This window comes from Caretta caretta, chromosome 7, assembly GCF_965140235.1.
Source record: "Caretta caretta isolate rCarCar2 chromosome 7, rCarCar1.hap1, whole genome shotgun sequence".
NCBI classification, from domain to species: domain Eukaryota; kingdom Metazoa; phylum Chordata; order Testudines; family Cheloniidae; genus Caretta; species Caretta caretta.
The window spans coordinates 69388201-69413951 of NC_134212.1; the positions used below are offsets into that span (position 1 = coordinate 69388201).

Consider the following 25751-nt stretch of genomic DNA (forward strand, 5'->3'; position numbering starts at 1 on the left):
CTGTACAATGGTGCAGTTGAACTCAATCCCCCAAGAAGCTTAGGGAATGGAATGACATTCTGGCACTTCACCTGGCACACACAGCGTTGCAAAACCACTCACTCAAAGTTGGTCCTGCTACCCACCCCGATCATTGCAGAGGAGGCAGCTGGGCCAAATGTGAGCGAGTGGCATTGCAACTTGACACATGGGGTTGTAGTGCCACTCAGGTTTGGCCCAGCCTCCCTTGCACCATGATGGAGGGGCAGCTGGGCCAAACCTGAGTGGAGCTTTGACTCCATGTGCCAGGTTGTGATGCCACTCATCAAATTTGGCTGGTATTGTGACAGGGTGGGTCAGGTGATGTGAGCAGCTGCCTGTAGGCTGGGATGGGGCAGGTCACTGACCTGGAGGAAGGAGGGGTGAGTGACTAACAAATTTCCCTTGGCAGTGGGTGAGGGGCAAGGTGCTGGTGGGCTATGGATTGGTGGGGGTGAGGGAGTGGAGGATGTTGGTGGGTTGTGGTACAAATGGGGATATTGGGGGCAAGCAAAATTTTAGATTTCAGAATTGGGAAGGGGGCCCCTAACCTATTCTTGCACCAGGGCCCACTGAGGCATTAATACACTATTGTTGTCATGCCCATGAGGATTAGACATTTAGCTTTTGCTTAAAAAAACAAATAAAGTGAGATTCCCACCTAGTCACAGGACTCCAGGAGCTGGGGGGTTGAAGGCAAACAGCAAATAATGCAAGACTTGTGATTAAAAATGAGGATTGTAGCAATGCTCTATATAATACTTTAATTTTAAATCAGTTTTTAATCTAAAACAAGAGACAGAGGGGGGCCAGGTCTGGAAGTGGGCTAATTATAACCTCTCAGGAAGGCTGTGTGCCTTAATTAATCTCCTGGTGTGTATGAAGTACAGCTGAGCCACTGTCAGCCTGATGAGCGTTACAAATATTTGTAAAGCCCTTTGAGTCTGTAGGATGGCAAGTATTCTGAATAGTGGAGGGGGAGGGGGAGGGGGAGGAATCATATTAAACGGAATAGAAAAATTAACTGGTGGGAGTGTCTAAAATGCACATGACTGGAATTAGTGGGTGTTTCTCTTAGCTAAATTTAGGCCAGTATATGAACTTCCCCCCTACAAACCATTAGAGACACTGGTTGAAAAAAAAAAAAAAAGCTAGCTGATGTGCATGGAGAGGTCAGGGTAGACTTGTATCCAGAAGGAGAGGCAAACTCAGACAACTGCTCCCTGGAAGTTCTCCTTTGTGTAAAATGACCCTATCTGTGTGCGCGTCCTGTTGCGAAAGAGAGGCGGGGCCTGATAGACACGATTAGTACATTTCCTGTGCTGCCAAGGAGTACAGCAGCTGCACACCACTGGAGAGCTTGGCAGGGAAAACAGGCTCTGCAGAATCGGTGTCATTATTTACTGAGCGCGGGGGACTTCCTTTTCACGTGTGATCCGCTTTCATGGACTAACCGAGGCAGGAACCAACCGAGGAACGCCTGTGTTTTTAGCAGCCTCTTGCCTTTCACCCAAGTTGGTGAAACTTACAAGGCAGGCTCCGGGGCTGCTCCTGGGTGAGTCTCGTTTCCTGTGCTGCTCTCGGCTGTGCACCGATCTTCCTTGTGTGCTGCCGTCATTGTGTCACTCTCTCTTAGGTGCTGTTGTTTCCTGGTCTTCGGCTCTTTACAATCGTTCTCACCAGCTAATTTCTCCCTGGGCTTTTTCTAAGAGTGATTCTCGTTCGTAGACCGGAGCAGGAGCAGCCCGATTGTTAACGCTGCACCCAGCCTTCTGGTTGTAAGTCTTTCCTTCCTCTCTCTTGGGGATTTAGACAATGAATGAGAATGTTCTCTCTCGTTAGTCTGCAGAGCCTGTCGGGACTCAGTCCTATTGGGTTCCGGGAAGGGGGCGGGCACTCACACGGTTCATGTACATTAGCCTCAAATTTTGTAGTTGATCATGTTCGCTGGGGTGGGTTCGAAGAGCCCACGTGGAATTTATTTGTATTGTCACATAGTGAGAGAGAGTGTGCATGAGTCTGTCTTAGTTTATACCTTCACCTAAATAGGCGAGAGAAGAGATCTGCATAAAACTTCTAAAATGCTGAGCAGATTGAGGCTCAAGAGAAAAGAAGCTCAAGAGGACAACCTTGAGAGGCTTCTCTGGGAGTTAAAGTTGTAGCAGGGCTTGCCTATGGTGGTTGAGATGCAATTAGTTCAACATGGGAGAAAGGTTTCAGAGTAGCAGCCCTGTTAGTCTGTATTCACAAAAAGAAAAGGAGTACTAGTGGCACCTTAGAGACTAACCAATTTATGGGAGAAAGTTTCCTGTAATCGTACTGTCGTTATTTAAGAAACAGGTCTGCCTGCACTGTGAATGCCCTTTAAACCATCCACGTTGAATTCTACAAGTCGTTTAATAATGATTTACTGAACTGACGGGGATGCTCTCACAACAATTTCTTTTAGTGTCTCTTCCCCCCTCCTTTCCACACGCACACAATTTTCTCAAAGCTCATAACAATGCAATTAAAGGGCATTGGTATATTGTATTATCTCATGGCTTCAATTGCAGCCTTCCCAGATGAGTAAAGCTCTGATCCTGCAACAGACTCCTGATGGAGCTCAATCGAAATCACCAGGGCCTATTTTGGCTTCTGTTAACAGTAATTAAAATGTGACTGGGATTCCTATATCACCCAACTGCAAAGTTGTTAGATCTGATATTGCTAATCAGGATCCAACTGAGCCAGTACTTGAATGAGGAAGATAAGATGCTGCAGGAGGTGGTGGCATCGGTACACAGTTAACACTCTTCCCTCTGGTTCAATAACAAAATACTGCCAAGATGAGTTTGGATGAACTATCTTCTAGATGAATCAGAAAGTGGAGGTCCTGTCCACTTGAGGCCATTAAAAGGGCATCTTGCAGCAGTAGAATTAACATGTTCAGGTCCAATTGCAGTTTAATCAATTGCATTCTAACTAGCCCTTCCCCCTGCAGTTTCAACTGAATATGCTATTACAGAGCACTGTTTAACAGTTGCTTTGTTCCACCTGGAGAGGTGAGTTGAGTAATACTCCTTCTTTAGACCTTGGTTACATGGGAAAGGGCCTTTTGGTATAACCAAAGGGTGTAAATGTAAACCTCTGTAGTTATGTTGGAATAACCTCTCTCTCCCATTATAGTATGAGTGCCCGCCCCCCTTTTATTTTTTTTAGTCTTCATTAAGGAAGGGAGAACATAGAATCATCATAGAATATCAGGGTTGGAAGGGACCTCAGGAGGTCATCTAGTCCAACCCCCTGCTCAAAAGCAGGACCCATCCCCAATTAAATCATCCCAGCCAGGGCTTTGTCAAGCCTGACCTTAAAAACTGCTAAGGAAGGAGCTTCCACCACCTCCCTAGGCAACGCATTCCAGTGTTTCACCACCCTCCTAGTGAAAAAGTTTTTCCTAATATCCAACCTAAACCTCCCCCACTGCAGCTTGAGACCATTACTCCTTGTCCTGTCCTCTTCCACCACTGAGAATAGTCTAGAACCATCCTCTCTGGAACCACCTCTCAGGTAGTTGAAAGCAGCTATCAAATCCCCCCTCATTCTTCTCTTCTGCAGACTAAACAATCCCAGTTCCCTCAGCCTCTCCTCATAAGTCATGTGTTCCAGACCCCTAATCATTTTTGTTGCCCTTCGCTGGACTCTTTCCAATTTATCCACATCCTTCTTGTAGTGTGGGGCCCAAAACTGGACACAGTACTCCAGATGAGGCCTCACCAACGTCGAATAAAGGGGGACGATCATGTCCCTCGATCTGCTGGCTATGCCCCTACTTATACATCCCAAAACGCCATTGGCCTTCTTGGCAACAAGGGCACACTGCTGACTCACAAGGGCACACTGCTGACTCAGGAGTACTTGTGGCACCTCAGAGACTAACAAATTTATTAGAAAAGCTTTTGTGGGCTACAGCCCACTTCATCGGATGCACAGAATGGAACGTATAGTAAGAAGATATATACACACATACATATAAGTTGAAAGTTACCATACAAACTGTGAGAGGCTAATTAGTTAAGATGAGCTATTATCAGCAGGCAAAAAAAATTTTTGTAGTGATAATCAAGATGGCACATTTCGACAGTTGACAAGAAGGTGTGAGGATACTTAACTTAGGGAAATAGATTCAATAAGTGTAATGACCCAGCCATTCCCACTCTCTATTCAAACCCAAGTTAATGGTATCTAGTTTGCATATTAATTCAAGATCAGCAATTTCTCCTTGGGGTCTGTTTTTGAAGCTTTTCAGTTGCAAAATTGCCACCCTTAAATCTTTTACTGAGTGGCTAGACAGGTTGAAGTGTTCTCCTACTGGTTTTTAAACGTTATGATTCCTGATGTCGTCTTTTGCATAGAGACTGTCTGGTTTGGCCAATATACTTGGCAGAGGGGCATTGCTGGCACATGATGGCACATATCACATTAGTAGATGTGCAGGTGAACGAGCCTCTGATGGCATGACTAATGTGATGAGGTCCTATGATGGTGTCACTTGAATAAATATGTGGACAGAGTTGGCATTGGGCTTTGTTGGAAGGATAGGTTCCTGGGTTAGTGTTTTTGTTGGGTGGTATGTGGTTGCTGGAGAGTATTTCTTTCAGGTCGGGGGGGGGGGGGCGGTCTGTAAACAAGGAGTGTCCTGTCTCCCAAGATCTCTGAGAGTGAGGGATCATTTTTCAGGATAGGTTGTAAATCTTTGATGATGGAGAGGTTTTAGTTGGGGGGCCGAAGGTGACAGCTAGTGGCGTTCTGTTACTTTCTTTGTTGGGCCTGTCCTGTAGTAGGTGACTTCGGGGTACTTTTCTGGCTCTGTCAATCTGGTTTTTTTTTTTTCATTTCAGCAGGTGGGTATTGTAGTTTTAAGAATGCTTGATAGAGATCTTGTAGGTGTTTGTCTCTGTCTGAGGGATTGGAGCAAATGCGGTTGTATTTTAGAGCTTGGCTGTAGACAATGAACCATGTGGTGTGTCCTGGATGGAAGCTGGAGGTATGTAGGTAAGTATAGCGGTCAGTAGGTTTCCGGTTTAAGATAAACTCAAACCATAAATTAAAGTAACTCATACCATAAGTGCCCACATGAGAGCCATTCTAGTGTAACTGCAGAATTGGTGTAACTGGTAAAACTTTCCTATGTAGACAAGGAGTAGTAGAACTTTACTATCTTCAAAGTGCTGTGTGAACATGCCTAATCTAAGATTAAAGTTAAGCACATATTTAAGCACCTTGTTGATTCAATTGACTCCATTTGGAATCCTTCATGATGCTTATTTATTATTTTTATTACTATAGCACAGGGGTGGGCAAACTACAGCCTGGGGGCTGTATCTGGCCCTTCAGACGTGGGGGGCTTGCCCCACTCCATGCGTGCCATGGCCGCATGCAGCTCCTGGAAGCAGCGGCACGTCCCTGCTCTGGCCCCAAGCACCACTCCCGCTGTTTCCATTGGCCAGGAACCATGGGCAATGGGAGCTGCAGGGGTGGTACCTGCCGACAGGGCAGTGCACAGAACCACCTGGCCACGCCTCCACGTAGGAGACTGGGACATGCTGCTGCTTCCGGGAGGTGCTTGAAGTAAGAGCTGCCTGGAGTCTGTACCCCTAACCCCCTCCCATGCCCCTCACTCTCTGCCCCAGCCCTGATCCCCCTCTGAACCCCTCGGTCCTAGCCTGGAGCACCCTCCTGCACCCCCAACCCCTCATCCCCACCCCAGAGCCCACACCCCCAGCCGGAGCCCTTGCCCTCCCCCTGCCCCAGCCCAGAGCCCCTTCCTGCACCCTGAACTCCTCATTTCCAGCCCCACCCCAGATCCTGCACCCCCAGCTGGCACCCTCACCCACTCCCACATCCCAAACCTATTTCGTGAGCATTCATGGCCCTCCATACAATTTCCATACCCAGATGTGGCCCTCGGGCCAAAACATTTGCCCACCCCTGCTATAGCAACTAGGAGCCTCAGGCATGGACCAGGACCCCAGTGTGCTAGGTGCTGTACAGAAACAACCAAAAAGGCTGTCCATGTTGCAAAGAAGAAAAAATACTGTAAATAAGAGCTTGCACTCTGGTGGTGGGGGTGGGTAGGAGGGAGGGGATGGACAGTCAGGCCTTAGTGTCTCATGGGAGGGAAAAATTGATTCAGCACTGTAACATCTAGGCACTCTGCAACTCTTGTTTAAGTGATTAAAACTGGCAGTGCCTTAAAGCGATGAATATCTAAGAAAAATAATGAAAGCACAGAGTGTTTCTTGGAGATACAAAGTCACTCCTAAGCATTTATTTAGAGATGCAGCCTTTGGCTATCAGCACCAACCACTTGTGAATCCCCAGGCCAGGTCCAGTATTGATAGCGTGATCGTTACTAGTTCTAAGTAGCTAAGCATACAGACTAGCTTCAAGCGCTTGTGCATGGATGAGTGTGTGTGTCATTCTTGCTGTTTGTGTGAAGTTGGAGTTCTGTGTGGGGGAATTGTGGGAAAGCGTGGGCTGGGAATTTTAATCCATTCTGGGCCTCCTAATTGGGATAAAATGTGGCTGGCCTTGTGGGGAGGAAGAGTGCTGCTGTTTTGTATTTTAACTCCTCTCTGTTGTCTTTAAAAACACATATCCAAGGCCCTTGCTGTCTCAGATTGGTGTTCTGTGATGTGGGGTTATCAACTCTGAAGAGAGTGTCTAGTGGGTGTGGTGTGTCAATCTAGTAATGGTATTAAAAGAAGCTCAGTTATTTTCATCTTGAGCAAACTATGCTGAAAACAACAGCAATGCTTTCCTAAGAAAATAGGAACACAACTTTGTTTTTTATTGAAACAGCATTTTCTTCTAAAGAACAGAACTTGTGTTTTAAAAATCTGGAAACAAATGTTTATAGCAGCATTGTTGTGGTGGTTCAGTGAGTAGTTTGAAGTACTTTATAAGTTTTCATTTTTTAAAACTAAGCCTGGAAACTTCCTGGTGGGTAGACATTGTATTATCTCATCTTAGGGTATGTCTGCACTACCCGCCGGATCACCAGGCGGCAATCCATCCAGCGGAGATTGATTTATCGCGACTAGACTAGACACGATAAATCGACCCCCGAGCGCTCTCCCCTCGACTCTTGGACTCCAGCACTGCGAGAGGTGCAGGCAGAGTCGATGGGGGAGCAGCAGCAGTCGACTCACCATGGTGAAGACACCACGGTAAGTTGATCCAAGTATGGTGACTTCAGCTACGTTATTCACGTAGCTGAAGTTGTGTAACTTAGATTGATTTTCTCCCCCCACCCCTGTGTAGACCAGGGCTTACAGAGGAGGTGGCAGAAGCTCCTGGTGCCTGAATGCCGTACTCGAGATTCTGCAGCAAGTCAGTGGTGGAAATGTGAATCGAATCCAGGGGCCTGATTCTAGGTTACTCGCTGCTAGGGTTGCCAACCCTCCAGGATTGCCCTGGAGTCTCCAGGAATTAAGATTAATCTTTAATTAAAGATCATATCATGTAATGAAATCTCGAGGAATACATCCAACCAAAATTGGCAACCCTATTCCCTGCCTTTGCTTGAGGCAGGAATGAGAGTGGGCAAAGGTGGCTTAAAGTCACCTTTGAGCTCTTTATACTCTGGGGCTATGCAGTTGTCTGCCAGGCCCCTAATGAAAGTCAGAGCAAACTTGATACTGCTCTGTTCATGCTCTGCTTCCCATGGCCCCTGAAAAACTCAGAATAACTCCCCCCAGTTTAGGGTAGATTGGGATGGGAACAAGATCATAAATCAGTACTGTCAAGGGGTCCGTTTGTGTGGGAGGTGACCACTCTAAGGCATCTTTCTGTGGCCAGAGAAGCATAATGCTAGACCAGACATCAATTTAGAGCATCTTCTCTGGGACTGAAGATTACAACTCTGCTGTGTTTTTAATATAAGTCTGTAGCACAGGTACTTGGGATGCAGGAAGTTAAATAGCACACTTGCAGTGAATGAGCAATTGGTCAGCTACTCTTTTTAAGCAGTAGCTCAGTATGTAGTGATGTTGACGTGTTCCTTTAAGGGTGGTTAAATGTGGTCCATGGAGCCTTGAAAGGGGAGCAGTAGCCATCCTTTTTCCTGCAATCGCAGGGTAAAGATGACAAGGATTTTATTGCTTGGAGCCTTGACCACAGCAAACCTTTCCTATTCATCTATCAGGTTTTGCCTGAACAGCCTCAGGTGTTGCAAAGTTTGAGAACCCTTAGTTAGAACAGGTTGACTTTGTGTATGGTTCTGTGTTGTCTGGTTTTTGTCTTCAGTGTGAACTCTGCATGGTTTGAATGTTGGTCTCTGTTAGATCCTCTACTTTGTAACTGAACTCTTCTGCCACCAAACTACAGTTGGCGGGGGGGTAGATCAAAATGTGTGGTTTGTATACTTCTGAAACAACTAAGCTTTTTTTGCTCAGAGCCAAGAATGTGTCTACCCACAAGCTTATTTTCATGCCATCCTTCTGTGCATTGTAGGTTTTCTGGGCCAATACGTCTCAAAAAAAGGAGACTATGGTACCGTGCTCTCTGCTGGCATAAATTATGTGTTTAAGAGTACTTAACAGTGTATAATTCATGGATGCTGTGTTTACCTCTTTGTGACAAGTTGTTTCTGTGGAACCACTTTAGTGTGAGTTGTGTATATTCTTATCTATTGCTTCAGTTTTTATTATGAGGGGACACCTACTGGCCCTCTGACCTTCCGATCAGAACAAATAGACATACGCATGTGTTTTTTTTGCTCTCTCAGCCCATAAAGGTAGAACAAGAGGCCTCCCTTGGAAAGCATCTGCCTCCATCAGTGCAGGCTCGATATTCTTCCACGTCCTCGTTTGCTATTGCCAGAACAGAACTGTTGGCAGATAAGCTGCTATGGATCATCCCAGGTTTTATAAGCCCACCTGGGTACGTTGAGTACTGCTGGATTTCAACAACTAGGGATAGCTGTGCTGTATGGGCAGGATGCCAAGGGATGACTGCTCCTCTCCTGCTCTTCATCAGCTGCTCCTGCTGAGGATGAGTCAAATGAAGGGAGCGTAGCAGCATGTGAGCTCTTCAGGTCATTTGATCTGGCCAAAGTGAGGATTTATCCGTCTCAAAGCTGGAAGCTCTCATCAGAGGGAACTTCAGGAGATGAGACTATTTTCTAGGAGTTTCAGTTATCAGTGTATTTATTACACTCAAACTCTTTTGGCTCTTATCGACCTGACCTTATTTACAGCATCACCACTCGGAAAAAGCTCCAAATGGCTGCTCTGTGTAGGGGGAAAACAAGCCTCATTCTGCTTGATTGACTCATCATTTCAGCATTGCACCTGCATCTCACTGTCCAAATATACAACATATAGTTGGAAAATGAAGTTCAGATACAGCCCCAAGATGAAATGGCTCCAACACCTGTGCTTCCAGCAGGAAATGGAAACAAATAGCACTCCCTGTGTTTCCTATGCATTCGGAAGGCCCATGGTAGAACCCAGCTAGCAAGTGGGTCTGACAGTCTTCTTTTTCTTTTGGTTTCCTGCCCGCAGCCCTCCCTCTTTATCTTCCTCTTTCAGAAGCAAATAAGTGCTCTGTGCTGGGAATGAAGCTCATGCTGCCAAAAAACTGTGAATTCCCCCTTCTGATCAGCCTCTCCACAACCAAACATTGTTTTTGCTTGGAGAACAGCTTCTGTCCATCCTCATCCTTGAAGTGTCAAGGGCTGGAGCTTTTGGCAAAGCAGTGACTATTAGGTCGTCCTCGCCGTTTAATTACGGACTGAAAAGCCAGAGGCAAAGGTTTAAAGGTTCTATGTCTGATTCCTCTCATTGTTAACAGTAGGCATCTTGGAACTATTCCTCCAGTCACTCCAGGCATATTATTATTTGACTAAATGTCTCTGTCTTGCCTGTCTGATTTTGTGACTGAGAATATAAGTAAATAACGAATAATGGTAAAAATCTCTTTTGGTAAGAGCCTGATCCAAAGACCATTAAAGTTGGTTGGCAGTTTTGCTTCAACAATCATGGGCTTTGGCTCAGGCCCTAGCTGAGTCTAATTAAAAAATGGATTGATGATGGACTGAATAGGGATTGGTACCATGGTCCTTTTAGTAGTTCATGTAGGGCTGCCAGCTTTCCAATTTTTCAAAACCAGACACTACAGACCCTGTTGCCTGCTCCACACTCCCCCGGGACTCGCCTGCAGAGAGGAGCTGGGAGGAACTGACGCGGCGCTTACCTGCCCAATTGGGGCACGGCAGGGTGGAGAGGGGGGTGTCAGTCTCAAAGTGAGGGGCCAGGGGCAGTCGTGGCATGGCAGGGGTGAGGAACTGGGGCAATCAGGGTGGAGGGGGGTCTGTTTCCGGAGTGAAGGGCGGGAGAGAGCTGGGGTTTCAGGAAGTTGAGAAGACGGTACCTACCTCCTCTGCGGGAGCCGGTTCCGAAGCTTCTCTCCAGTCCAGCAGTAGCTGCTCTTCCTAACCTCTGTGGTAAACAGACTTTTGATGTCTAGTCAGCAGTACTGACCAGAAACTGCCTGGGTCCCCTTTGGACCAGACTTTCTGGTTGAAAACTGGACAACACTAAGTTCATGCCTTTTCAAATGTGCAGTTTTCTGTGCCAGATCAAATATTTAATATCCTGTTTTTCCTAAATAATAGATGGGGTTTTGTAGGTGTGGTGGGGTTTTTTTTTGTTTTTGCTTTTCTTTTTTAAAGTAACTTCTAAAGCAATAGGAAGTAGAATGAAGCACTACAGCTCTTCCCATTGGGGCAGCTGAATGCTGTGAATTATAGGAGAAGCACAATTATTTTTAATTATTTTTTTGGTCTGCTCTTGTCTTGACGCATATAATTAATTCTAAAAGCCAAAGCCTGATACCAGAAGCACCTGCGAGAGAAACTGGAAAATGGCATCACTTTGCCCAAGGTGCTGAACTTTGCATCTGAAGAAATGGAGTTTTTACCCATGAAAGCTTATGTTCAAATAAATCTGTTAGCCTTAAAGGTGCCACCGGACTCCTTGTTGTGTTTGTGGATACAGACTAACACGGCTTCCCCCCCCCCCCCGATACTTGATGTGTGACAGTGTTTTTGCTGCTTGCCAAGGCATGTAGCTGATCTTCTTCATGCCCACTTTCTGTCTCTGACACCTGGCTGTTAAATTGTATTAGAGGAAGCAGTTAACCTCCAGGCAGGTCAGAGAATAGCCGTGAAATCTTCACACAGACAGCATAATGATACTTACAGCTAGTGAATAGAAAAACAATAGCATAGAGTGGAAGTAGGATTACTGAAGGAACTGTCTAATTTGGAGCTACCACTTGGAAGTCTCATGTCGCAAGAGCAGGGTTAGACATTATACAGTATCAGTGAAATGCAGCTAGCTCTTAGAGGTCCCAGTTAGATGCTCTCCTCTGCCCATGAGGTACTGCTCAACAATGAGGGAAAGGGACTCTTGGGACTGGGGGTGGGGGGAAAAGGAGCCCTTGTCTTACCAAAAGTCAGGACTTCAATTTTTAAGATCTCTTAAGACAGAAATGCTCTGCCTCTCATGCTTTCACAACTGGGCTGTACTTCCTTTGTCACCAGATATATCACCAGCCTGTCAGGACAGTAGTTTCAGCTGTCACTTCTCACTTTAAGGATGCTTGAAAAAAGAATTACCTCTCTGTTACAGGTACTGACTAGAAAGTTTTTATGTTGTAATTCATCCTTTGTGCCTTTCAAATGATTACAGATATGGGAGCATCTCTTTTCTCACAATGGGTGACAAATATATAAGGCAAAATCTGCGTTTAAAGGAGCTCTGACATTCTTATTGAAATTGCTTTCCTGCCTTCATCAGTAGGAGTTAGGCTGTTGTTTCTTGGCATACTTCACAAGAGGTGGAAAGCTTGTCCTGATTCCCTGGAGAGAATAGGGAGTCCTAGTGAAACAATTGACAAAGTTTCTCATGACCCGTCCCCGCCCTTTGTGTGTGTTTGGGGGAGGGGGAGAAGAACGAGACTGTCTGCCAGCTGTATCAGACTAGAGCAGCTTGTTTTTTGTCTTGCAGTGATGGGCCCTGAATAAACCTGGTCACCACACACATCTCCTCAAACTTGTGTGTCTTTCACAGTGCATGCTGGCTCACTTTATCTTGCCATTGGGGATATCCTGCATGACCAGCCAAAATTTTGCTCTTAGCTCAGCTGCGTGAGTTGTTGAGAAGCTGAGAATATGCCTTTTGGTCACTCTTTCTCATGGTCTCCACTGCTTTGTGTTTCAGGGCTCTCCTTGCTAGTTCTCTTTCAAAAGTCTTTCAAGCCCATCTCTTTATCAGAAAGGCTCAGTTGATAGGCAGAATAATTACCACATAGAGTTGTTGAGCTGTCTAAATGGCCACAAAGAGCCATTTTCTTTGTGATCCATGTGCTTAACTCTCATGAATTGCACGTAAAACAAGGTCCTTTCTGAGTGAGTTTTGAGTGCAACTCGGGACATACATTCCTTTGCAACCAGCTCTGAAATTTAAGCTTTGAATGGGCCAGAAACCTTATATGATTTGCTGAAATGGAAAGATGTTCGTCTTAAAAGACAAAAATAAAATCAAACTCTTTCAGTGATGGAGCCCCACATGTCCCAGTAATATGGACATTACCTGGCAGATTATACTAAACAAATCACAAATGTAGCTGGCATTACATAGAAAAATGCATCCGTTTCTTGTCACAAGGTAGCTGATATTGGAAGAGGTTTTCTTTCTTAAATTTTGAAATTAACAGTATCCTGTTAACTTGTTACAATAGTAGGTTAAAAAACTTCTCAGTTTGAAGCACAATTCTTGGCCTGCCAAGGGCACAGTGTGTGACACAGACCCAAAATGAGAAATGTTTAAATAAATTAAACAAAATCAGCGAACTTCAATGCTGCAAGTTTCATTCCTTCTGTGTAAATAACAATATTGAAAGTTGCATGTAAATAACCATAAATTGTAAAAGACAAGAGGATGCCAGTTAGTGTGGCATGTAGGTAACTTGGAGACTAAAATGAGTTGCATCCATTGACAAGGACAGTGAGGTATGGTTAACAGTGTTGGGCTTTTTAAAATTGGTGTTCCTTTAAAATTGGCAAAGAAAACTGCTCACTTCCTTCCTTGACTCCTTTAAAATATGAGACTTTAATATATTAAAGATTTTAGTTGAATTGTACAATAAACAAAGAACCCCATCTCCTTCTTCCTGAAACTGAGACAGTCGGAAAAACTGGGCTCCCTCAACTGCCAAGTGCACATGGCTTTCTTGTTTATGGTCTTAACCTTCCTGCTTTCTTGTGCTGAAAGTTCAGTATCTGAATAAACATATGTGATTCAGTGCAATGTGCAGACACCTACCTTCCAGTGATTTACCACCATCCCTCTCATTTAACAGCCAGAAGGGTGTGGCTTTTAACCTAGCATCTGATAGTTCAGGCTGCCTTTTTATATAAGAACCTTGAGTTCTCTGAGAGCGTTGTCAGTGCTCAAAAGTACAAATAAAAAGTCACTTACAGCATGGCGAGGCACTGTCCTTTGGCCACACAGCTCAATCAGTGCAACTCTGGACAAATCGCCATTGTTCTTCCAGGCCTGAGGATAGAGATACAGAAATACTTAATTTGGCTGACCTTTTTGTTACATATTAAAGGTTTGGAGCCAAATTCTGTTCTCATTATAGTGTAAATTGAGGGTATCACAGACTTTAAACGACCATACACTTGTGCAAATCTGGCATACCTGAGAACAGAACTTGGTGCCTGATGTTTCCCTTGCTTCTCACCTACTCTGGACTTAAACTCACTTCTTCTCCATTCTTCTGAGATGTGCCGCTATCTTGGACATCCTGTGTTTTCAGGCACACTTTCTATTAAGAGTATTGCCAACTCCAAACATGGAAGAATCGTGGGACTAACTTAAAAATAACAAGACTTAAAAATATTTTGGGATGGCTTTTATTTGCCTTTTGGCTTCTGATCCTTTCTGGCTCATGATTTTCAAGATTTTCTCCACAGCTACAAATTCTAGAAACTTTTTTTTTCTTTAAACAAAACTGAGATCCTTTGCTTAAAGCCCCAGTTCCTGCCAAATATTGTGTGACTTGCGATTAAAATGGACCACAGAGAATGTATTGGAAGATTCATCTGGAGGGAAGGAAAAGGGATCTCCACTGGACATGCCTGAGCTCAGCCCAATCCTTGAGAACATCAAACAGATCCAGAGAAGAGGCCACGCAATCCCTGCAGTGGGGACTCATTGTTAGAGAATGGACAATACATTCTGCAGGTGACAAAAGAACAGCAGGACTCTGTGCAGTCTCTTAAAGGTTGGATGGGATTTTGAAGACTTCAATCAAGGATCCATTTGGCTATACATATGATTACAAAAGGTGTTGCCTCAGAAGACACTTCAGGGATCTTGTAAGAGAGTTGAAGGAGGGGGAAATACAGATGATCTTCTCAAAGTTTCTTCCTGTTACAAGAGCAAGAGAAGACAGGCAACAGAAGATACTGGAGATAAGCATTGTAGAATAGAGGGTTTCTGTTTTGTGGAATATGGGGCCACCTTCTATATGGAGAAGAAGATTTATGCTTGGACTGTGTGGGTTTAAAAGGTGTAGCTTTAACTCGTCAGATGCCAAGTAACCTTTGTTTTAAAAATATTTAGTTTGGAGAAAGAAGAAATGCTAGGCCAGCTCTTCTTAGCTGTTGCCAACTTAAGAGTGGCTTCCACTATTTAATCACAAGCGTTCTTTTACCTACTTTAGGGGACACCAAAATCAAGACCAAGCAAAATAATCACAATTAGTAACCAGGGCTATTTTATTAAAGAAAGGAAAAGGAAACATTTAAAAACACATGAGACACTAGTTACTTTGGTTTTTGTTTATGAAGAGGAGTGCACACCTCAGAGGTGCTCACTCTCAAGGGTGTAACCTCTGTTAAAAACTCTCCACAGACCCGCATACAGAAGAGATTGTAACCAAAGTATATTGTTTCCCAAAATTATTGTGAATCCATTCTTTAGTATATCCTTAGATACCGAGGAATGTTTATATGGGCAACAGAACTTCATTTCAGGGTAGATGGACCTGTTTGGTCATTAATGTCTAACCACTCAGTTTAAAGTTGGCAAAGTAAGCAATCTTAATTACATCAACCAAAGTGAATACTTAAATCAGTTGCTTAGAAGCCTTTTAAGAAGCTGTCTTGGGACAGGCAAATTAGCCAGTATTAGGAATCATACATCCGATTAAATTCCATTATTCCTCCGCTCTACTCACTTTTCCACGAATACATTATCTAACCACTTGGTGATTAACAGGAGTAACTGTCTTTTTAAGTTACAACAGCATTTCAAAATTCCAAAAGTTACCAGAGGAGTTTTAAATCTAATCTACTGGCAGTGCCTTAAGTAACTTCCTCTCCCCAATCCATGTTGAAAGTGTGTTGTGTTTTTTTTTTGGTTTTTTTTTGTGTGTGTGGTTTTTTTGTTTGGGTTGGTTTTGTCTTGAGTGTTCTGTTTTTCTTGTCTGTGGCAACTTGCCTGTAGAAATGGACAGGATGTGCTGTGAAGTGCTTCCTGTTACTGTGCTTAGACGGCATATGAGTGTAGGATGCTCACTTCAGAGTCTTTTTATATATATAATAATATATAAAATAGGTTTTCCTATAATTTCATTAAAATAAGAAAAAGATATCTGTTTCATGCTCGTTTAGATTCAAATTGATTGCTGTCACTCTGTTTGCTTAGGTGACGCTTTCAGCTCCTGAATATACAATCTGTTTAATGCAGTGGTTCTTAACCTTTACTGCAGCCTGCATCCCTTTGGTTCTCAAAATATGTTCTCGCACCCCTTATCAAAAATTGTTGAAGTAAGTCAGTTCTTTAAACCTAGATATATTTTTGTTTGTATATTACAGTAATAGTTAAAAATGTATAATGTTAATAAATACATAGGTTTGATGAAACAAAGGAGTTGTACTTATGTGCGGGTGCTTAATTTGTGTTTTCGATGATTTACCTTCTAAAAAAATCTGGCGTATCTCACACCCCGATAGGGTGCGTGCACCCCAGGTTACAAACCACTGGTTTAATGAATATGCAACGTTTCTTTAATTGCTTCCATTCTTCTTGTGGCAGGAAAGCTTTTTTTAATCCAGTACATTTTCCAACTTTTATTTTATTTTTTTATGAGAGTTTGACAGGAAATTCTGGTTTTGAAAGATCCAGAGATTCCTGTTCTTCTGCATGAGGCCAACTGAGCTGACTGCCTCAGGTGCCAGACTGTGGGAGGGACACCACTAGGACCCAGAGTGTAGAAAATTGTCGTCGTCTGGTGCATATGTATTCTCTCTGCTTTAGATATACAGAGATGGTGGAGTGCTGTGCTGGAGGAATGAGGGCACAAGAGACTTAACAGGCAGGCAGGAGAAAAGGTTAGAGGGAATAACACAAAGCACCAGGAACTGCAGGGGGAGAGAGGAGAAGGAGCCTCTTATGTACCTCTCTAGCACCCCAGGAGCCTGGACGATTAGCACCAGCTTTTCAGGGAGCTTCCTGTTTCCTGCTGCTTCCCTGAACCCACCTGAGGAGAACAGGCAGTCAGCTGAAGTAGTAGGAACAAATTAGGCCCTTAAGACGCTGATCTCTTCCCTCACTCAGGCCCTGCTACCAGCCTGCTTATTTTCCCCCTTCAATTGCATGTTGAGAGCCACTCTAGCTGGCCCAGAACAGCAGTCATGAGTGAAAAAAGAAAATGCCCCTCTGGGGCAGCATTAAGAAAAAGAAAGCAAGCAAAGGAAGCTTTCCTATCCAAGCAGGAAGGAGCTCTCCTGAGATACATAGCCACAAATGTTCACGGTGAGCCTTCCAGCCCTGGTGAGGAGATGCCAGATCTTCCAGTTAGTCAGAGTGCAGGTGACCTGGCAGCTACTGCAGCATCCATATCTCCATCTCAAATGGATGTAACCATGCACATTCCTGAAGAAAAGTGTAGATCAGAGAAGAGTGTGGTGGAGGAACAAGAAACAGCTGCTGCTGAGTTTAGTTCCTTAAGGGTAGATGATCCAGGACTTTGGACCCACTTAAGCAGGAGCCTGAGGGACTTCCTTGTACTGCATAGGACACAGCAAGTGAAAAGCTTCATGTTCCCCAAAGACAATGAAAATAGACGTTTCCATCCAACACATTACTGGTGTGAAATCCCCAATGGTGACAAAGTGGAGAGGCCATGGCTTATGTACTCAAAAACCCAGAATGCCGCATAGTGTTTTTGTTGCAAACTCTTCCAGTTTAATGTTCCAGCCACATTGGGTTCTACAGGAACAAAGGACTGGAAAAATCTGGCTAGAAATCTGGCATGCCATGAGAAGGCAGCAAATCACCAGAGAGCATTCCATAGGTGGAAAGAGCTCAAGATGAGACTAAGGTTAAAGGCCACCATAAATGATCAGCATCAAGAGAAGATTGCATCAGAGTCTCTTTATTGGCAAAATGTTCTGACAAGGCTCATTGCCATTGTGAGAATGCTTGCTACCCAAAACCTAGCACTGCATGGCACTTCAGATCAGCTGTATGTGCCAAACAATGGAAACATCCTTAAAATTGTGGTGCTGATGGCTGAGTTTGATGCTGTACTCCAAGAGCATTTAAGAAGAGTCACCACCCAAGAAATGTACACACACCACTACGTTGGAAAAACAATTCAAAATGAGAACCTACAGTTACTAGCAACAAAAGTCCAACAGAAGATTGTGGAAGATCTGAAGTCAGCAAGATGTTGTTCTGGACTGCACACCTGACATCAGCCATACGGAACAAATGACTCTAATGGTGCATTTTGTAACAACAACAGAACTAGTGAAAATGTCCCTGCAATGGTGCCTGTCAGAGAGCATTTTGTAGAATTTATTGACATTGATGATCCTACAAGAACTGATATGACAAATGTGCTTCTTAAAAAGCTTGAAGATATGGGAATTGCGATAGCTGACATGAGAGGTCAGGGCTATAATAATGGTGTCAACATGAGAGGAAAGAACAGAGGAGTGCAGACATGGATCTGAGAGTTAAACCGTCAAGCTTTTTTTGTCCCATGCCGTTCTCATTCATTGAACTTGGTGGTCAGTGATGCAGCATCAGCTTCTAGTGAGGCTGCTGAATTTTTTAATGTAATCCAAAGCATCTGTGTATTTTTCTCTGAATCAACTCATGGATGGCAAATCTTGAAGCGACATCTGGGAACATCCTCTCTGACACTGAAACTACTGAGTGGCACACGACGGGAAAGTCGAGTAGAGGCAATAAAGCCTATCAAACTCCAAACTGGGAAGATAGATGGTGCCATAGCTGCCATTATGGAGGATAATGCTAGGAGAGGAACTGTTCATAGGAGAACAGTGGCAGAGGGAAATAGAATCACCAGAAACATACATAACTTCAAATTTCTGTGTGGCTTAGGGTTGTGGCATGACATAAATGTTGTTGTAAGCAAGAGACTCCGAGGTGTTCACCTTGATATATCTGGAGCAATGGAACAACTGGACAAAGCAAAGTCCTATCTACAGTCTTACCGGTCAGATGAGGGATTTCAAAACATTCTGAAGAGTGCACAGAAGTTGGCAGAGGAACTTCACACTGAAGCTATTTTCCTACCCATTCAAGAATACAAGAGTCGGAGGAGGAGGAGGAGAAGAAGAAATTTTGATTACAAGGCACGGGATAATCCCATAAGAGACCCCAAACAACAATTCAAAGTTGAATTCTTTAACCAGGTGCTAGATTGTGCAATACAGTCAGTTGAAGAACATATCATGCAGCTCAAGGAACACAGCAGTGTATTTGGGGTGCTGTATGATGATCCAAAACTCCTCACTATACCTGAAGAAGACCTACCCCAGCAATGCAGGGCACTAGAGACAGTGTTAACACATAACATGCGCAATATTGATGCAAGCGATTTAGGTGATGACTTGAAAACCCTTACAAGATACATTTCAGCAGGATCAACCCCAAAGACTGTTCTGGAATATATATGCACAAATAAGATGACCACACTCTTTCCAAATGCTTTTGTTGCTCTGCACATACTTCGAACACTTCCTGTAACAGTTGCCAGTGGAGAACACAGCTTCTCCAAGCTGAAGTTAATAACACATCTACGCTCCACGATGACACAGGAGAGGCTGGTCGGCCTTGAAACCTTCTCAATAGAACATGAGCTGGCCCAGACTGTGGACCTGCATTAGGAAGCAGTTCAAATCTTTGCAGCCAAGAAGGCACGGAAAGCACCGCTTTGATTGATCAAAACGCTAAAAATGCCAGTATTTACTATGCAAAAAAGAAAAGTTACATTTGCTGTTCAGGCGTTTGAAAGTTAAGTGTTACTTAACATTTTTGAACAAGGCATTTTACGTTGTCAGTTCTCCTTTATTGGGGGAGGTAGCAGAGCAGTACCATGAGAGGAGTAGAACAGGAAGAAGGCAGAATTGAGACCTTTCAAAGTTTTGGCCCAAGCAAGGGGGAATGGGGGTGTCATTTGAGCTCCTGCCTCCGGTGCCAAAATGTTGTGGGCTGGTCCTGGTATGAGTGTTCTGTTCTCAAAGCAGTCTTTTAAAATTAAATAACTCTTGGAAAGCCTTTAGCCTGAGTTGTTGACTCCACATGACAAGAAAATCATCTTTTCAACAATTGTCATCTTGCATTGGGTAAGGATTTGCTCAGGCATCATCAGTGATTGATTGATTGATTTCCCATTAATGTAAGTGCTGTTTACATTAGTAATTAGCCTAGCACCAAATGATTTTTCTGTATTTGTACATAAAACATCTTACTAGTCATATAACAAAATCAGGCAGTTATGTGAAGGCTTGCATTTAGATACAAAATACTTGCAAATATACACATTAAAAGAATCTTATGCCATCATAAGCATTTGAGAACAAAGATTTTCTCCTTTAAGTGGAAAAATGAGTTGAACATAACCAGTATCTTCTACATATCACTTACCACCATAAATGTTCTCCAAGTTTAAAGAATGAAGAAGACTTTGGTGTGTGTATAGAAGAAATCAATGTCAATAAAGATGTTTCTAGAATACTTTGTTTGTGGGTTTAAGCTCAAGTTTTATTTTGGAGAAAAAAGGTGGTGGAGGAGGATTTGTTATAGACCTGCTTTTCCTCTGGGTTTATTATTCTGATACCACAACATTGCATTCTTTTCACAGGCAGATTTCTTCCAAATGTTTGTGATTTGTAGGCTTGATGTTTGCTTGGTCTAGAGAGAGAGAAAAGTATAAACCTGGAATTTCTCTGATTTAGCTTTAAAGTTTTGTAACATAATAAGCTAACTATGTATATTGTCATATTTCCAAACATCCTGGCTATAACGTTCTTATGGCTGCATCTTGATATTTAGTGAAGGTAAATTTGTAACAAAATTTTTTTTAAGTTAAATTTTATTTTTTGCATCAATATTAGGTCTTAGCCCCACAACTGCCACCATCTTGGTAGAAGGGGAGCTAAGCTTCTAGATAGTAAACTAGACATAAGCCATGTCTATACTACCCACCGGATCGGCAGGTAGGGATCGATCTATCAGGGATCGATTTATTGCGTCTAGTATAGACGCGATAAATTGATCCCCGATCACTCTGCCGTTTACTCCGGAACTCCTCCACGGCGAGAGGTGGAAGTGGAGTCAACGGGGGAGCAACCGCTGTCGATCCCACGCCACGAGGACGCGAAGTGAGTGATTCTATGTCGATCTAAGATACGTCTACTTCAGCTACGCTGTTCTTGTAGCTGAAGTTGCGTATCTTAGATCGATTTCCCCCCCCCCCCCCCCCCGCCCAGCGTAGACCAGGCCTGAGAGTAGTCATGAGGGCTTTAAATTAGCATCAGAAGGGGAGGGTGAGGAGGAAGAGGATAAACACAGGACATATGGTCAAATATAACTCTGGCAACAAATCAAGGGATGTAAAGAGAATAAATTCTTCAGTTGCCTATACACCAAAGCTAGAAGTCTGGGTGGTGAATAAGAATTAGAAATATTCATTTATGAAAAGAAACTTGATATGGTTGGTAGTACTGACTTGGTGGGGTGATTCACGTGATTGGAATGTTATAATAGGGTGACTCTAGTGGAAGACAGAGTGGGCTGAAGAGAAGGTGGGGTGGCACTCTATGGTATAGATACCTTTTAGCTGCTTTTGGGTTGCTCACAAACCTTCTATTGATAGGACATGTAATGCATATAGGTGGATTGGTTGTACTAATTCAGCTGAGGGGATAGGATATGCCTGTCATAAAATATCTATCTATGTTGCATTATCATAGGGGATTTCAATCTGGGGGACTTGACGAGGTCTCTTGCTGCCACTAGTAAAACTTCTTGGAGTGTCTCAAACTGATAATTGCAAATGGTACAAATGTATCATCTAACTTGAGCAATTCTATTATGAGACCTCATTCTGTCAAATAAATGTGGACTGAAAACTGGTGGTTGCCTAGGTACAAATGATGCCAGTGTAACTTCATTTGCTGCATGCAGAGTGTAGTCCCAGCCAGTTACATAACACTCACCCCCCCCCCCCCCGTCCCCTTGGTGATTTTTAAAAATCCAGTTTTCCAAAGCTGGAAATAATTATGAGCATAATTCAGTCGGAGGAGATATTGAATGATTGGAAATTAGTTAAGAATGCATTATGTCCCCCCACCCACAAATATATCCTTACTAAAAGGGGAGGTGATGACAGCAATCTAAATATAAGTAAATTGAAAAATGGCAAAGCTGATAGCAATGAATATAAATCAGCAGTTTAGGTGAAATATCTTTAGCTTTCCTTATCAATTTTATGCATCAATGAAAAACTGGTGGCTCGTAGGGTTAAGGACAATCAGGAGTACTTTAAATATATCAGGAACAAACTAAATCCTAGCAATGATATAGGTCCTATACTATAAAAGGATGGTAAAAATGTCAATTGTGATGGAGAAAAATATCTGTTCCGTATTTGGAAATCAAAAGGATGATGTATTCATCACTTACAGAGATAATATACTTTCCTTGGACTGTAACAAAGGAGGATGTTTCAATAGTAACCATTAAAGAGTTAAACACTTATAAAATATGTATGACTGAATAACTTGCACTGAAGGATTTTTTTTTTTTTTTTTTAAATTGGCTCTGGAGCTCTCTGAACTGTGGGTGGTTGTGTTTAAACAAATCTTGAAACACTAGAAGGGCTCCAGAGGAATGGGGGAAGGGGGAAGTTTAACATTGTTCCCGTATTTAAGAGACCTGAGAAATTAACTATAAAACAGCTTTTATGACTCACATCTTAGGCAAAACAATGGAAAAACAGATATAGGACACAATTATAGAATCATAGAAATGTAGTGCTGCAAGGGACCCTGAGAAGTCCTCTAATGTCCTGTCGTGTCATGTTTCTCCTTCCCTCCCCCACTCCCACTGAGCCAGGATTAAGTTAAAGCTAGACAAACTGGGGACTCTTTGGCCTATGTTATGCAGCAGGTCAGACTAGATGGTTGTAATGGTCCCTTCCAGCCTTAAAATGTATGAATCTGTGAGTTGGTAACATGTATTAAGATTCTAATTATAAAGACCTAATAAACTATTAATGGATTGTGAGAATTACAACCCTCAAAGTACTTGAGGCTTTTATTACTGTCCACAGCTGTCTTCTGTTTGCCTTAGGTCAGTTACTAATTTTCCAAGTTTAGTTGTTTCCCTTTGCTGCTTCCAGTAGTTTTGTGTCGTGGAGTTAATGAACCCATGGTCAAAAATGATTTGTAGAACCTCTAAACAATGCACAATATTTAAACTTACTAAAAAGTAAATAGCAAATCTCTCGTGTGTGTGGTGGTTTTTTACAGGACTCTAAGTAATAGTTTTCCAAATATGCACTAATTCCAAGTAGGTGAAATCCCATTGTAAACTACTAAGTCTTGCAAAGATCCTGCACATGTATTTTCCATTCCCAAAGGTGCCGTGAGTGTCCACTTTGCTATTTTAATGATAGGACCTAATTCCAGTCTTGTAGATCCACTGATTTTGAGTATCAGGAGTGACTTTGGTAGTATCCGAGCAGATTAAGGTCTGTATTTTATACTTAGTTCTGAACTTTTCACCTGCAGATCACAAAATGCATTACAAAGATGAGTAATGTTGGAAAGTTCACAACTATTTTCCTCTTTTTGAAAGTCAGTACTTACTGGTTTAGGCTCAAATTCCTTTTTGGACTCATTTCCTTTATGACCTTTCCTTCAGTTTATTTTCTAGGCATTCTTCTCCTCCTGCCCCAGGTGGACTCACAGAAATTTTTAATTGTTATGGTCGCTTCTGCTTCCAAACTCTCCCCCACTCTACCTCTGCAATTGTATTTTTGTGTTACCCAAAACTAGGTCAGAGATTCCGGCCTTTTTCGTTTGTGTATTGTGTAAGGAAGCCTTTATGTATGTAGTACAGAAACAGATTGCTCCATTTACTCCTTTTATGCTTTAATGGAGTTGCAGCACCGTGGAACACAGTGAAGAATTAGGCCCCATGCATCCAAGATGTACCCAGGTGGCAGATTTTGTTCCCATTTTCACCAGCTTGTTCTTCTTTTATTTTAATGTTGTTTGTACTGGATTTGTAACTTTTGCTCATTAATGTTACAGAAGTTCTAAAATGTTTAAGTGAACGTATAGGGTCAGTAAGTGGACAGTGTAAATATAACCTTTCAAAACTCTCACACTGTGAGCACCAGAGCACTCTTGTCCATAAGGTGTTATCTGTAACTTTGATCTGCAATGATTCCACCCACATTATTGTCCCACCTGAAATTTCTGCAGCACAGCTGGTATTTTTTAGTTTAAGGCATTTGCCTGTAAAGCCAAATTATCAATACAAAGTGAAGCAAGCTGCTATCTGCTGGCTTCCTTCCCTGATGTTCCATTTGGAAACTGGATTGATACGCCTGCTGCTGGCTTTCCTCCAGGAATCCCAAAACCTTTGGAATGCTAGGGATCCAATCCTTGACTTTCCTACTTCCAGTTTTGCCTCTGCTTCTCAAGTCTGTCTTCTCCCTCTTGCACCAATTCAGGAAGTTGAATGGGACTAATAACATGATTAAAGTTAGGCACATACTTAAATGCTTGGCTGAATCAGGGTCTTGTGATGTATATAGCTTGAGCTTAGTCCGCTAGATAAGCGTTGAGTAGTTCCAAAGACACACCAATGGGATGACTCTCCTGGATAAAGATACTCCTTGTGCATAAGTGTCTGCAGGACTGGTCCCTTAATCACTACTTTAGGAGTCCACTGAAACTTCACTGGAGGAGAATGATCTTATTTTAAAAACAAATGTACTCTTCTCTGTGATCAAACCTTTAAGAATAATTAATAATAAAAAATACACAAACTTAAGCTGAGATCCCACAAGTATTTAAGCATGTCACTTTACTTTAATGGCACTGCTCCACGTGAGTACAGTTACTCATCTTTTAAATGTTTGCAAGATCAGTTCCTTTAAAATCCTTCAAGACCTAAATTTCTTCCCTTTGCAGGGATCTGTGGCATGAGTGTGAGAGAGAAAAGCATACAACCGAATGCCTTTCTTCAGACATTGTGTCTACAGACTCTGAAAGAAAACACATTAATTAGTGGAGAGAGGAAAATTTACCAGTGCAAACTTGCTGGGAAAATGATTGGCTTCCAAATGCAGGACATTGCTATTTATTATGTAGGGAAATAAATCCATGTAAACATTAATTTAAAAAAAGTTCAAAGCTCAATACTTTTGGTCATGATGCATCTCCTTTAAAAAGCCTGGCAATATAAAAAATATTTGGAATGGGATTTCTTGGGGGGTCCTTATCAGAGCTGTAGAGAGTGCCTGGCTTGACAAGCCCTCCTCCTTGAAGGCCCTCAGTGTATCCACCTGCCAAGGAGGATGGATTGGAATTCCACTGGAAGCTTGTCACTGCTGCTCTGTAATCAACCACTGACGATTGCTGTTGAGGAGTCTGTTACTGGCTACATACAATTTACTTTCTGTGATGCCTGATGCTTGGTTTCTGACACCGAAAGAAATGAGATACATGCCTGGAGTTTCTAAGTCTCTCTTGACTACACTGTAAACAATTAGTCAGAACTCGAGTTAATCATTATTGTTAATGACTTCATCCTGTCTGATGTGATTCATTTTTGTTGCAAGTTGCTGAGACTCTAGGAAGCATATTACTCTTTATTGCAGTATGTGGGTGTAACTTCAGTTGGAAAATCTTCTTGGTGTATGGGAGGTTCCAAAGACTCCCCCTGGAGGTCTTTGTCAAATTAAGCTCCACATGGAGAACTTGAATTCCTGATCTCTCCTGAACTTTCTGCACCCCAGTACTGTCACTGTTGAAGATTACATTGTCATCCCTATACATAATGGGTATTAGCTTTGACTTCCTTGCAGCCAGCCTGTGCCCATACCCTGCTGCTGCTTCCTCCACAATATTTCTAAGATTCAACTTTTTTCTCTTTCAAGGCAGTTAAAATTCCTCATCCAGTACTACTTCATCTACTGGCTTGACAACTTTGTGAATTGTGCCTTTCTGAATACCTGTATTGGGTCCCCCTTCTCCACTACACGAACTCTTGTGCTCCTTTTAAAGTCTCTGCATAACTTTGTCCCTCCCTGCTCCGTGACCATCTGTTGGTTTATGT

The 25751-nt window shown here is 42.9% G+C and overlaps 1 protein-coding gene across 1 annotated transcript in view; it reads left to right on the forward strand.

Annotated features, from left to right (window-relative positions):
- Positions 1–1175: 1175 nt before the first annotated feature.
- The window catches only part of TSPAN14 (tetraspanin 14), a 79612-nt gene continuing 55036 nt past the window's right edge, over positions 1176–25751 (forward strand). The window contains 1 exon segment of the mRNA XM_075130801.1: positions 1176–1796. The gene's annotated coding sequence lies outside the window, so the exon portion shown is untranslated.